The following is a 14,822-nucleotide window of genomic DNA, read 5'->3' as shown; positions in this document are numbered from 1 at the left end:
GAGTCCCAGGCTCTCCACACCACTGGAGTCAAGCTATCCAGGCTGAATGAAGGCTGATAGCCAGAAACCGGTCCTTGGATGCTTGATTCCGGTCTGGGAAAGACATGGCTTGGTAGTTTGGACTGGACTGTTCCCATAAGGCACAGGGTCAGAGCTGATTTGCATATAGCCAGTGTTTAACCCAGGGTGGTGTGGAGTGCAAAAAAACGATGGATTTAGGCCCAGATCCTTGTACTGGGGTGAATGTATGACATTGTTCTACATTCTGTCCATCAACTGTGTTTTTTGCAATTTTCACCCCGAGTGGGCTGGGTATGCTTAGACGTGAGTCCCAGGCTCTCCACACCACTGGAGTCAAGCTATCCAGGCTGAATGAAGGCTGATAGCCAGAAACCGGTCCTTGGATGCTTGATTCCGGTCTGGGAAAGACATGGCTTGGTAGTTCGGACTGGACTGTTCCCATAAGGCACAGGGTCAGAGCTGATTTGCATATAGCCAGTGTCTAACCCAGGGTGGTGTGGAGTGCAAAAAAACAATGGATTTAGGCCCAGATCCTTGTACTGGGGTGAATGTATGACATTGTTCTACATTCTGTCCATCAACTCTGTTTTTTGCCATGATCAATGAAGAGCACATCATTTGTAGTGTCTGCCACAAAGAAGAGACACTGGTGCATTGTTTTGAGACATTGAGACTTTCGAGTGAGCTGCGGGTGTTTGCCAGGAGGGCACTCCAACTAAGCAGTACTTTTTCTCATGAAAAGGCCTGAATCGAGAGGCCCAACGCGGAAGAAGACAATGGAAGCGGATTTGATGGACAATAGAAGCCTTCCAAAGAGGCTTATAACGGACTTTGGGCACAGTTGCAGATATAGACTGAGTGATTGCCTATGTAAGGGCAAAAGGATGGTCTGTGGTTCCTTGAATTCTGAACCTGTGTTTTAAATATCATGATTCTGTTATGAATTTGGTAACAGCAGACCGTAAACAGTGAGTTCAGCAAGTGCAAGTGTTTTCGTCATGTTACACCAATGGATTCACTGTGTATTTGAAGGTTTTGTTCTGAACCCTCGGGTTCCATCTTGTGCATAGCAGCCATTTTGTGGATTGCCCTTACAGTAGGCCCTCACTGTGGCAGAACAAGTATTTAAGGACATAACCTTAGCATGGGTTTGTGCTGACTCCTTCATGACCTGGCGAAAGCTGACCCTGTTGCTTGAGGCTAACCTTGTCAAGCCAGTTCCTGCCCTTTAGCTGATCAAGATTATAGATCAGAGCACAGGACATTGTAAAGATTTATTACACACAAACGTGCCTATCTTACTTCCATCTGTTCCTGTTCCTGCCTCCACGAGCTATTTATGACATGGGCTGTGATCTTACTGTTTTGGGTTTATCCGGCCTTGTCAGCTAGAGAATGTACGCATTATGTGGACATTGTTTATGGCCTGGACTTATCTTGAAAGTGGGTTTGTCATCATACAGTGCTTTGTGTGCATGTCCTGGGAGTGACCAACAATAATGTACTTCAAAGAGAAAATGTGTGCCTAGGGCATAATAAATGGTATAAAAGGTCTGTGCTGAGACCATTCAGGAGGCTGCCTCATTCAGTTGCTTTAGTTGTGACTGGGCGACGTAGCCTCACAATTAATTGTAATAAAGATGTCTTTTCATATTTCAGATTCTCTGTTGATTTCTTTGCTGCTTTTGAATGGACTACTTATTGGTAAGACCCCTGAGAAGGAGTTTGAGGATTTCTAGTACAACAGTACCCTTAACCTCCGTCGAGAGACCTTTGATCTTCAAATCGCAAGGACCTCGCCTGAGATACAGGCACTTATACGTACAAACTGCCCCTTTCATTTCGCAGAAATGGTGGGTCGTATCTTTAATATGTCTGATACGAGTGGTATTGTACACCTATTTAAGACCATAGGGTCAGGATTTTTAAGCACCTTTCAGACAATCCTTTGAGTTATTCCACATTTTCTACACTCCGTATTGGGAAGCATTTTTGAGGTCTTCCGCTGATCCTGCTCTCAATAGCAGGAATCCTGATTGTTTTTTTTCTACTACGCAATGGATGGCCCAATCACCAAAGAGATGGCAAAAGCACTCCTGGAGCGGAAATACTGTGAGCGCATGGTACAACATCTGGGCACACCTCACCTACGGGAACTGAGTGCCTCTTCGTTCCTATCTTTTAGACCAGTCTGGATGGACTGCATCTTACCTGTTCTTCGGTGCTTGTTTTGCGGAGAAGAATGCGCGTTGGATCTCTGTCTGACACTTGCATCGGACATGCCTACGGACTTGAATACTAGGCTGGAATCCGTGAGGTCCCATGCACGGCAATGTCCCCAGCGTATTCCTCTATTGATGCTGCATTCCTCGAGAACCCGAAGGTGCCTTTTGCTACAACTAGGTTTAGCATCAGCTCTTCCTCTAGCACTCAGGTATCGACTACAGCACCATCTACCTCTGCACCAGCTATTGGCAGTTCTGAATATCATCTGTGCTCCTTCGACTTACTCTGCGAGGTGTAACAGGGAACGTCCTCTGAAGCAGCAAGAAACAATGATATTGCGTCTCCCAGCCAGGACACCTAATCTATAATTGGCTCATTGTGTGCTGGGAAAGAATTCTGACTTTTCCTTTTTGGTTTCAAAACTCAACTAAATTTGGAGCATTTCCTAAAATTGACAATTTCGCTAGAAAAGCATGGTCGTCTGATGCTCATAGTGGTTCAACTTATATACACAAACTCATCTAGGACTTTGGCTTAAGTAACAATTCCAAAAATGAATTTTCAGAGAAAAAAGATGTCTTCTCTAAGACTATTTTTTTAATGATTTTAGAGAAAATGTTTTTACGAGGCTCACTGATTGTTTTATGCGCTGCAACCTAGTAAAAATAGTAGTTCGCCAGCATTTTATTATTATTGACTATTCGGAAGAGGAGTGGGTGTTATGTTCCATATAAGTACCCTAATATAGGCCCGGGTAATATCATACACCTTCACCTACATTTCCTCCCCTACACCACACAGTAACAAGCCTGGATTGAACCTTTACCTAGTTCTAGTCCTGGGTGCAGAAGGAGGGTTTAACCTGAACAATAGCGTCCTACAACTTCATCAATAGACTCACACAGTATGAATGAATGCTCTGTATGGCAGCAGCTCTCCTGGCTCTGGGTTTCCCACGGCTGCTCTGGTGCCGGGCATCTGCTGCCTCAGCTGGGGGCGGCCGTCTCTCCAGCAGTGGGCTTCCCGCAGGTGTCCGTGAGAGGGCCTCGCTGGGGGCAGTCATGCAGCGAGCGGCAGAGGCAGGGGGCTCCTTTGCCTCTCTCCGCTTCGATAACCTGGCCCTGCGCGCTCTGCCGGTGGAGCCAGGCTCCGGCAAGGGAGAGGAGGCGTCCCGGCCACGCCAGGTCTGCGGGGCCTGCTTTTCGCGGGTGTGGCCATCCCCTCTGGAGCGGCCGCAGGTGGTGGCGCTCTCGGCGCCCGCCCTGGGGCTGCTGGGGCTGGAGGCTGCCCTTTACTTGAGCGGGTGCCGCCTGCTGCCCGATGCCGAGCCTGCTGCTCACTGTTACTGCGGACACCAGTTTGGGAGCTTTGCTGGGCAGCTGGGGGGCAGCGCTGCCATGTACCTGGGAGAGGTGCTGGGCCCCCAAGGGGATCGCTGGGAGATCCAGCTCAAGGGCGCCGGACTAACCCCTTCCTTCAGGCAAGCAGATGGGCGCAAGGTTCTGAGATCGAGTATTAGAGAGTTTCTTTGCAGCGAAGCAATGTTCCACTTGGGCATACCCACAACAAGGGCTGGGTCATGTGTCACCTCTGATTTCACTGTTGTCCGAGATGTATTCTATGATGGCAATCCAAAGCAGGAGAAATGCACAGTTGTCCTGCGCATAGCTTCAACGTTTATAAGGTTTGGCTCTTTTGAAATTTTTAAACCAACAGATGAACTGACAGGGCGAACGGGCCCCAGTGTTAATCAAAATAATATTCGAGTGGAAATGCTTGACTATGTGATTGGCACCTTCTATCCAGAAATACAGGAAACTTACCCCAGCGACACAGTTAAAAGGAATTCTGCCTTTTTTCGAGAGATCACTCAACGGACAGCAAGGCTGGTTGCAGAATGGCAGTGTGTTGGATTTTGCCACGGGGTGTTCAATACAGATAATATGAGCATAGTAGGACTTACGATTGATTATGGCCCCTTTGGCTTTATGGACAGATATGACCCTGATCACATTTGCAACGGCTCTGATAATATGGGACGCTATGCTTACAATAAACAGCCGGAAATTTGCAAGTGGAATCTGGCTAAGCTTGCAGAGGCTTTGGTTCCTGAACTGCCCCTGGAGATGAGCGAAACTATCCTCGAAGAGGAGTTTGATGCAACTTATGAGAGTCATTACTTGCAGAAGATGAGGAAAAAACTAGGCCTTGTACATTTGGAATTAGAAGATGACAAAAAATTGGTATCCGACTTCTTACAAACCATGGAATGTACAGGTGCAGACTTTACAAACTCTTTCCGTTTGTTGAGCTCGTTCTCTGGAGCATCAGATCCTACAGAGCTAGATAACGTCTTGCCAAAGATAGTTGAGCAATGTGCATCTATCGAAGAATTAAAAGTGGTTTTCAAACCAAAGATGGATCCGAGGCAACTTTCCATGATGCTCATGTTGGCACAGTCAAATCTTAATTTAACAAAAAGAGGAGTACCACCTGAAAAAATGCTCACAGAGCGATTTCGGCGGGATGGTTTATTTACAGAAAGAAGAGAGTCCTTCTTTGTCTTTTAATAACCCCTCACTCGCCGACCTGGTCGGTGACATGCTTCATCATCGAGGCCACCTCGATGGCCGAATGCCACCAAGGTGTGCTACAACACCTGAAGTACAGTGGAGCTGGTATGTGAGTGATGAATGTAAGAAAAAGAAAGTTGGTGTGTTAAAAATTGTCCTGGTATGGCTTATTTTAGAAAAAATGTTTTGTTCTTAAGACTACTGGACAATATTAAAATATGTGTGTAGATACAATAATAGGTATGATTATGACCAAGTGTATCTGAAAGATATGTGGAGGGTCTACATGTTTCAAACCGTAATTGGAATTACCGGTTTTTCTTCCGGACCAAAGCAAAGAAATGGGTGGTCAGGGTACGCTAACACCCTGCCATACCGTCATTCCTTTGTGCCTAAGTAACAAAATTCGCGTTACCCGGCAAAACAATGAACAAAAAATAACCCGGTGGTGGTTATCCTACAATAAAAAGACCTGTGGAGACAAAAGATATCAATCACAAGAAAAATCGTTACGTGCCTGCAACGTAGTGAAGTGACGAAATCTCATGTCTTTATGCTTCATGATTCATCCCACACTGAATTAATGCGGACTAGTACAGTGCATTAAATCTAGGGTGCAAAGTGCTGCTCAGATATATAAGAATTGAATATTCGCGTAAATCAGCCGGATTGGCTTCCTAGCACACCTATCAATGGTAGTGTGCTTGGTGAAAAAGATCATTTAATTAATCAAACGCATCCCAAGGCTCTCGGTGCGTGACTATGCAGCAGTCACATCATTCTAGGTGAAAGGCATAACGAAGTGTTTTTATTCCCTCATGATTCAACACAGGACAATACACAGACAAACACAACAGTGAACACACAGTAGAAAGGCGTACTCCTAATGAGGGGTCATTGGGCAGCACGGGATTTAGAGGGAAGGGAGGCCTGTGTTCGAAGACATATTCTGCAAGGCAAAATGAAACAAGCATTGGAAATGCAATAGGGCTCGCATTAGGAAATTTTGAGCTATTGGTCTTATAAATAATTTTTTTTTTATTTATGTGTTATTTTTTAAAATAGCTAAATTAATAGCTTTGTCATTTACAATGCCAATAGTTATAACTTTCGCAAACACCTATAGCATTTGTAATGCAACATGTTTTGTATTTACGTGACTTAGATGTATTGATATTACAAATAACAATGGCTTTTAATTTTTTTAAATAATTAATACTTATATAAAAGTTATTGTAATGTATAAAGGCAATAGCTTAAACATTTGTAAATAACTTTTGTGAATATTATGTTCAGTGTATTTTATTGTGACGAAAATCCAAGAACAGAAGTGAAATATTAACATCTTTTTGTGACATTTGTAATAAAGCTTGAAACACTGAGAGAACATATTTGAACCAGTTGTTGTTGAATGGCTGCACAGATTGATTCTGTGGTGGCGCTGCGTGATGTGGTTGCGGCGAGTGATGCTGTGGTGTTCAGTGATGCTGTGGTAGCGCATAGTGATGTTGTGATGCCCCTGAGTGATGCTGTGGTGATGCGATAGATAGAGTGAGGGCGATAGATAGAGTGAGGGAGATAGATAGATAGATAGATAGATAGATAGATAGATAGATAGATAGATAGATAGATAGATAGATAGATAGATAGATAGATAGATAGATAGATAGATAGAGATACGGAGATAGATAAAGGGTGATAGATAGAGTGAGGGCGATAGATAGAGTGAAGGCGATAGATAAAGGGAGGGAGGGCGATAGCTAGATAGAGTGAGGGCGATAGATAGATAGACAGATAGAGTGAGGGCGATCGATAGATAGCTAGATAGAGTGATGGCGATAGATTGAGTGAAATAGATAGACAGATAGAGTGAGTTATAGATTTTCTGCTGTGGGTAGTATTCTCTTTCATTCAATAATACCACTAGAAGAATGATTAAGTGGTAGCTTTAATCAAAGAAGAAAAGCACAACCTAGTACTTCAGTGTCAGGTGGTAGAATGGGCCTAGGTACATTCCAGCATTCTAAAAGTGCACTGTAGAACACAGAACACCAGCATTTAAAAGGATACACAGGAAATGCAATAATGCAAGAACGAAACATTTAAAGGGAAACACAGGATACTACAGCAGCGTGCTCCTCAGAAGCATTCCCCAGGTAAAGGGAGGCTTTGTGCGAGCCACATTCCAGGCAATATACAGTGACGGGATGACGAGAGAGGCAGATAATGTGATGAGAATTGGCCGACCGCAGGCCTCCGTTTTTACTGATGCGCATTAATCTCAGTAATTAGTCTGCATACAAAGTGATATATTTATCCCCCCTCAGCCGGAGCCGTTGAACCACTGGCTCTATGTGTTGCATGCATGCATTAACATGGCAGTCTATTTTGGCCAGAGCCGCACTTACCACACAATTAAAAGGAACTACTATTACCCAATGTAACAGTACTCAATTCATCCACCTTAGAAGCTGGAAGTGTGAGTTGGTCCTGCCAGGATGTGAATTGATCACCTTTATTACATAACTGCAGATGTCAGCAGCGAGCGTTTAAAAAGCAGAAAAATCTTGCTGTGAATGTATGTGTGCGTGCGTGTGAAAGAGGTAGCAGTAACAAATAATACCAGATGTGAACAAGGCTCGGGTGGGCGCTGACTGCTAGAGAATTATGGATGGTGATGAACACGCACAGGACCATGAGCCTGACGTCACTGGCTCTTCCCAGCTCTAACAACCTGAGATAGTCCTTGGCCAAACTTAACCTGGCCGTTGACTGACCTTACTCCTCCATGCCAGCACTCAGCTCTTCAGTGTAAACTCAAAGCAACCCTAGCAGCAATTAAAACCGAACATAAATATAAACAAGCAACAGTTGCTGCTTATTTATTTTATGCAACTAACAATCACTGACAAAGCCAATAGACCGGACTTGTAGGAATGATGTGACGCACAGGCTCTTCCCCACTGAGCTAATTTACCCAGTTTGAAACTAATGAGCTGCGGGTTACTCGTAAATCACCTTTAGAAACACGTGAGAGCGTGGAGCTTTGTTGCTGGCATTCACACCTGACCGAGCAACAAGCGGCAGTGCTGCGCAACAGACACGATGACCATTAATGCCATCACATACAAACTCCAGCTTGAACCTGCAGATTACAGCACGGGGCTCCGCAGTATTAGAGGGTCCCTCCTACACCTCCCATAATGATGCGCACGGCCTGGGGGCAGACACGGGAGTGTGCAGACAAACACAAGGAAATGTGCACTCCACGCCGCCCCATTGTGAACCTCACACTCCCGCAGCGCGGCAAGCACAGCAGGAAATCCTGCGTCGTGAAATGTGTGGCAGAGCACCCACACCCATTGACGTTTTTTTATTGTAACTTTTACTGCGCTCATTTCTTACTTAAGCTATCCTATTTTCCTCCAACCCTGAAACAAAGTTGGAGAAAAGAGCAAAAAGGATTCTATTTACAGATTCATTACAGAAACCTAGCAAGCACGCCTGATAAATAAAACAAGCAGTGAATAATACACATCCATGCAATAAAAATCATTAAATAACACAGTGGCACATATCAGAAGGCTGCTGGAGCAGCAAAGAAAGAAAGGGCATAGAGAGGAACACTGGATTATAAGGACATTGGTGGACTGTGATTGGTTTAATTTTTCCGGTTTCCTCTCCTTTAGGTTCATAGGAAAGGTGGTACTTAATGTTGGTTTGCAAGCTGCTGTAATGAATACAGTGAAGAAAGATTAGCATAATTCTCGCTTCCGAGCATGACACGGAATCACATTTTCTGTTTACCAGGATGTTGCGGGAGAGGATGTGGCCTAACGGCCACAGCAGCAGACGTTGAAGCTAGGGAGCCGGGTTTGATTCTGAGCGTGAGGCTCTGCATCCTCGGATTCCTGGCAAATCTCCATGCCAAAAAATGTACGTGTCCATCTGTAATGCAACTGGCGCTCATGTAAAGCGCTCTGATACCGTAGAGTCGAATTTGCACTATATAAAACTGCAAAAACAAGCCAATTAAAAATGGGATCCCAGACTGATGTTGAGGCTGATAAAAAACCTGACCATGTTTCTCCAGCACCCGCAATCGCTGCATCGGTTCCATAGCGAAGAGCACATTCAATTTCAAGCATCGGGTCTTATAAATAAACCTTTCCAGGTATCAGCATTGCTCCGTTGCTTTAGTCCCCACCCCCTCCACACACACAGGAAAGTTAATCATCGAGGACATTTTATGTCACATGGGCAGACCATGGTTTATAAAGGGCAGCTGGTGAAGAAATACCACGCATGACACGTTCTAGAATGTACTAGAGGCTGCTTTCCTTCAAAAGAAAGAATGCACTTGAAAAAAAAATACCCTTGTTCTTTTCTAGAATTCTCATGAACAGTTTTTCCAGTGGATTGTGAGATTAATACATGGCCAGCACAGCCCTAAAAGGATCTCCTTTCTATATGACTGCTTGGCAATGGCCGTTGAGACAGGCCTTTTGCCACCAAGGTATTGTTTATTTCTCATTTATATAGAGAACCATCACAGTACCTGGAATGTTTAGGTGTGCATAATTTGGGAGTGCTCGCTGTACGTTTACCGTTCTACCTGTAGGCATACCGTGTAATTAGGTAGGATTCAAAGACATTCACGCAGATGGTCAAATCTGTTTGGGTCTACTAGTTATCTGCAGTGTCGCATAAAGAATATTTTTGTTTTGGCTGCCCTAAATTATCCACTCATCGAGCTTCCGTGTGAGACAAATTAATGCATTTACATACTTTCCCTGGACGTTGGGTTGGCATGTCTGGCCTGAAATGCATATTCATGCGAGTGAAATGAAGACGGAGGGAGGCTGAGATTCCCTTTATAATGAAGGGACGTGGAAAGTGACTGCAGAGTTCAGGCAGTCAGTAAATACATTTGGGTCGAAGATCTGTTCCTTGATGAAGGGCAAAGGCATTTGCAAACGAGCATTGGCAGCGCGGCCGGGCCGAAAATAAACAATTAAAACAAGAAAAGGAAGGGGCTGCAGCCTCGGCTCCTGGGCTCCGGGCTGGAGCGCTGGAGTGCCCTGTCTGCTGTTTTGCCCGTGGACTGGAGGATAAGGACGGGGATGGGGGGCAGGCGTTGGGGGAAGGTCCTGTAAAACAAGTTTAACAAGTTTTAAAAGGAGACACCAGGCCGTGAAACTGAAAGTACGGCCGGGCGGCCATGAATAATTAGGGGGTGAGAAATGCGCTGGGAGGGCTGCCTTTGAAGTGGTAATGCGAGGCAGGCAGGCAGGCGGCTGGTGGCATTGTGCACGCGCTTTTTAGGGCTTGCGCTTGCGCAATCACCTAAAAAGCACATGCACTTCAAGGAATCGCCAGTGTTGTTAAACACTGGATAAGCCATAATAGAGCTTCGCCAGCTGTGCGCAGAAGCGCATCAGCAGGCGAGCCCTAAAAAGGGGCGAGGCTGAGTACCTGAGTGGGTGCTCGAAAAGTTCGAGTAAAGAAACGGAGGACTTCGCGTTTCCTCGTAATGCGGGGAGTGTTTACTTACAGTTTCGCAGGTCTGGTAAAGCATTGTACCTATCGAGCCCCTCCATGCGCCCGTAATGAGAGCGAGCGCTAAGCCGGCAATAAGACGGCCGCCATCGCAGTTGTGGTGGGCGTGGTGGACCATGCGTGATGACGTCACACAGAGGGTTCAATACGGAAGCCTCACGGGGACAGTCCGTGAAGTTGCCATAGTAACGCCGCCGTCAAATAGAACAACAGAGAGGCGGCGTCACTAGTATCTTTAGTATTAGGCACTAAGGGGCAATCAAGTGCGTAGCTGTTATCGGTACAAAGGGACAGAGGGCAAGTACTCCGTATGGGTGATAACCACAAAAAAGGGGAAATGGTATTACAGAGGAGCCCTTCACTTGGGGGCTGGTACAAAAAGCATTGCGCATAGCGCTGGGCTAATAACATTAGAAGGGAGACTGGTGGTATGTGATATTAAACATATCAGAATCCCAGGGGGAAATAGTTGGACAGTAAACTGATGGTATGTGATATTAAACATATCAGAGATTATGACACAGTCCTAAGGGGAAGTAGTTGGACAGCAGACTTGTGACCTATCAACCCACGGTGTATGATAAGCCTAGGTGCAGAGGTAATATTGTTTATAGCTGAGAGCAGGAACATCACAGAACGTTTGCCCACTGTATAGTATCATTCAGACCATTGATATGGGTAGATAGTCTATAGACCCATCTTTGTTCTTTCTCATAAAGACGTTTCTGTAGGTTTGGCCCAGGAGGTAGTTGTTCAATGATAGTCCATATCATGTCATTAGGTGTATGGTTCTTCTCTATAAAGTGGTCCGTCAGTCTGGTCGCACTTTTTTTGCAGCGGATGGTACTGCGGTGTTCGCAGATACGTTGCTTGAACTTACGGGTAGTCATTCCTACGTATTGTTTTTTGCAAATACATTCAATCAAATAAATCACATTATTGCTGTTGCAGTTTGTGTGAGCAATTTGCCTCCATACTTTTCCTGGTTCAAGGTCCAGTGTTTTTTGTGTTTCTCGTCAGGTGGCAGATGCAGCAATTTCCACAGCGATAGTGTCCAGTCACATTGGGCAGGCCCAAAATCCCGGTGATCGATTGGTTGGCAGAAACAGTCTTTGTTTTGGGCCTGGTTTTTACCAGGGTGTCCTTTAGACTGTGAGACTTCTTGAAGGAAAAAAGGGGTTTCTCCCAGTGTAGATTTCCAGAATTTATGATCGCCCAGTGTTTATTTATGCTCCTTGTCACCTGATTAGATACTGCGTTATAAGTGGTTACGCATGTCAATGGTATAGAGTTGTTGGCATTAGTTCTTTTTTCAAGGAGTGCCTCCCTAGGCTGATTCCTGGCCCTCTTTTGACATTTGTTTACAATCTTGTTTGGGTATCCACGTTTTTGCAGTTTCTCCGATAAATCATTGGCTTGTTCCTTGTATTCAGATAGTTTACTACAGTTCCTTCTTAATCTAAGGAATTGTCCATATGGTAGATTTTCCCTAAGTGGACGAGGGTGGAAACTCTCAAACCTTAACAGATTGTTTTTTGCAGTTGGTTTGTAATGAGTTCGTGTCTCTAGTCGGTTGTTCTCTTTGCTAATCACCACATCCAGGAACACAATTTTTTCTCTGTCATAGCAGTTAGTGAATCTTAGGTTGCCATCACAGGTGTTAATCCAAGAGATGAATTGATCCAATCGTTTGGTGGGTCCTTGCCAAATTGCTAGGACGTCGTCGATATAACGTTTCCAGAAAGTCCAATTTTCACGAAAGGGGTTAGTGTCATTAAGGATGAATTTCTGTTCAAAGTCGTGGACGTATAGTCCGGCTACGCTTGGCGCAAAAACACTTCCCATTGATGTGTAGATAGAGAGTACCTTCAAATTCGAAGTAATTGCATTTCAAAGCCATTCTTGCACATTCCAGGATGGAAGCTCTTGGTGTATTGTGCGGCCACTCGGTACTCTCCAGGGTGTTCTCAAGGACTTGGATGGTGTCATCTTGAGGTATACTAGTGTAGAGACTTTCAATGTCGAAACTTAGTAACACAGTATTCTCGTCTACCACCAGATTCTGCAATAGATTTAGTAGGCTCTTGGTGTCTTGTAAATAGGTAACAGTGTTTTGAACAATAGTCTTTAAAAAGAAGTCACAAAACCTAGACAGAGGTTCTAGTAAAGATCCAATCCCTGATACAATTGGGCGTCCTGGTGGTGGTAGCCTGCCCTTATGCATTTTAGGAAGTATGTAAAAGTATGAGATTTTCTCTTCTGTAGTACATAGATAGTCTGCTTCCTGTTTGGATATCTTGCCAGCTACTTCTGCAGTTTCCACTAGTTGCACAATTTCTGTTTTCAATTCATTGGTTGGATCTGAATCCAGGATTTGGTAATTTTTGTTGTCACTGAGAAGTCTGAGGCATTCCTCGCGATCAGTAGTTATATCCATAACTACCAGACCCCCACCTTTATCCGCAGGTTATATTATGATGGTCTCACAGGCACGCAATTCATTTAATGCTGTGTTTTCGGCTCTACTCATATTTTGAAATTGGGTAGAGGTCTGCATTTTTTCAACATCATTATACACAGCCTGTTCAAAAGCAATCAGTTCCACAGGGGTGGTGTGTGGAGGTGGCATAAAGGTAGATTTTATTCTAAGTCCAGTTTCATTTTCAATCTCATTATCTCTAGGTGGACCCTGTTTTTCAAAAAAGGATTTAAGTCTTAGCTTTCTGAAAAAACCTGCCAACTCGCAATGTAATTGGAACTTATCCACACGTGCTGTGGGGACAAAGCCTAGACCTTTATTCAAGACGCTCTCTTCTGTAGTTGATAATGGTCTGGAGGAAAGGTTCGTCACTAGGGTCTCGTGTTGCTGGGCCCGGCTTTGCTCCTTGTTCGATTGCTCACTGGCTCGTCCTCCTCCCAGTGTACCTGGTTGGATTGTCTGTTTTTTCCTCTTCCCCGTCGGCCCCTGTGAAAAAAAGGGGGTCGAAATTGGTTCTGGTGAAACGGGGGAGGTTGGAAATGCAGTTGGAAAAGAGGTTGCCACCCATACATAGGGAAATGTGGCGGTTGATTGTAGGGGTCTTGAAACATCGGTGGATTGAAAATAGGCCAAAGATTTTGCCCCCTTCTCCCCCCTCTGCCTCGCTGTTTGTTACCGCTGGTATTTGACCCATTGCTACTATTCGATGAATTGCTTGAAGCATCCGAATCAGATGTGGGTTTCTCAGGTGGTTTAAAGTCTGGGTCTGAGTAAGGATAGGTATTTTTAAAGGTAAACCTTTTCAAGTCTTTTTGAAATTTCGTGACTTTTTGTTGGGTCAGATTCTCACTGTATTCATTGATTTCTTTATTTATTTCGTCAAGTTTCCTTTTATACCCAATGATACTTGTTTTAATATGTGATTCAGTTTTTTGTATTTCAATCTGGATAGCCTCCGATAGTCTCAGAGCTGTTTTTAGGATGAGCACAATCCAATCGTGCGTGCAATGCCACGCTATTAGGGCCCAATCTTTTCTGAAGGTGGCATCATTCAGGAAAATTCGTGGGGCATTCGTTACCAGCAGGCCTTTCGGGGCCATGTCATTTGTTAAGTATTCTTTTAAAATGGTACCGTGTAGAATGGTTCTTATGCGATTCCTCTTCATCTCTGACATCTTTTCCCAATCACCTGTCTGCGATATGGTTTGTGAGATACTAGCGCCTGAAAAACCAGAGATTTCGCCCATGATGGCGTCAATCTCTTCTGTGGAATATGAAAGGCCTTGATTTTCTCCCATGGTGAATACTGTGTGTTGAGTGTGAAGGTTGGAATGTCACAGGTTCAAAGAAGGACAACAAAACTCTCGCAGCTGTGCGCTGCCAAGATATAGTATAAACAAAATGAGAGAGTAAAGGGATTTGATCCACCGGAGTGGACGGAAAAATACTCCTATTCCCCTGGGTTAGGTATCTTAATTTAACAAAAATAGGAGTACCACCTGAAAAAATGCTCACAGAGCGATTTCGGCGGGATGGTTTATTTACAGAAAGAAGAGAGTCCTTCTTTGTCTTTTAATAACCCCTCACTCACCGACCTGGTCGATGACATGCTTCATCATCGGGGCCACCTCGATGGCCGAATGCCACCAAGGTGTGCTACAACACCTGAAGTACAGTGGAGCTGGTATGTGAGTGATGAATGTAAGAAAAAGAAAGTGGGTGTGTTAAAAATTGTCCTGGTATGGCTTATTTTAGAAAAATTGTTATTCTTAAGACTACTGGACAATATTAAAATATGTGTGTAGATACAATAATAGGTATGATTATGACCAAGTGTATCTGAAAGATATGTGGAGGGTCTACATGTTTCAAACCGTAATTGGAATTACCGGTTTTTCTTCAGGACCAAAGCAAAGAAATGGGTGGTCAGGGTACGCTAACACCCTGCCATACCGTCATTCCTT

At 44.4% G+C, this 14,822-nt stretch overlaps 1 pseudogene; it reads left to right on the top strand.

Annotated features, from left to right (window-relative positions):
• Nucleotides 1–3,170: 3,170 nt before the first annotated feature.
• The window catches only part of LOC144752764 (protein adenylyltransferase SelO, mitochondrial pseudogene), a 43,895-nt pseudogene continuing 32,243 nt past the window's right edge, over nt 3,171–14,822 (top strand).

Source organism: Lissotriton helveticus, chromosome 5_1, assembly GCF_964261635.1.
Source record: "Lissotriton helveticus chromosome 5_1, aLisHel1.1, whole genome shotgun sequence".
NCBI classification, from domain to species: Eukaryota; Metazoa; Chordata; class Amphibia; order Caudata; family Salamandridae; genus Lissotriton; species Lissotriton helveticus.
This window is presented reverse-complemented; position numbering and strand designations above follow the sequence as displayed.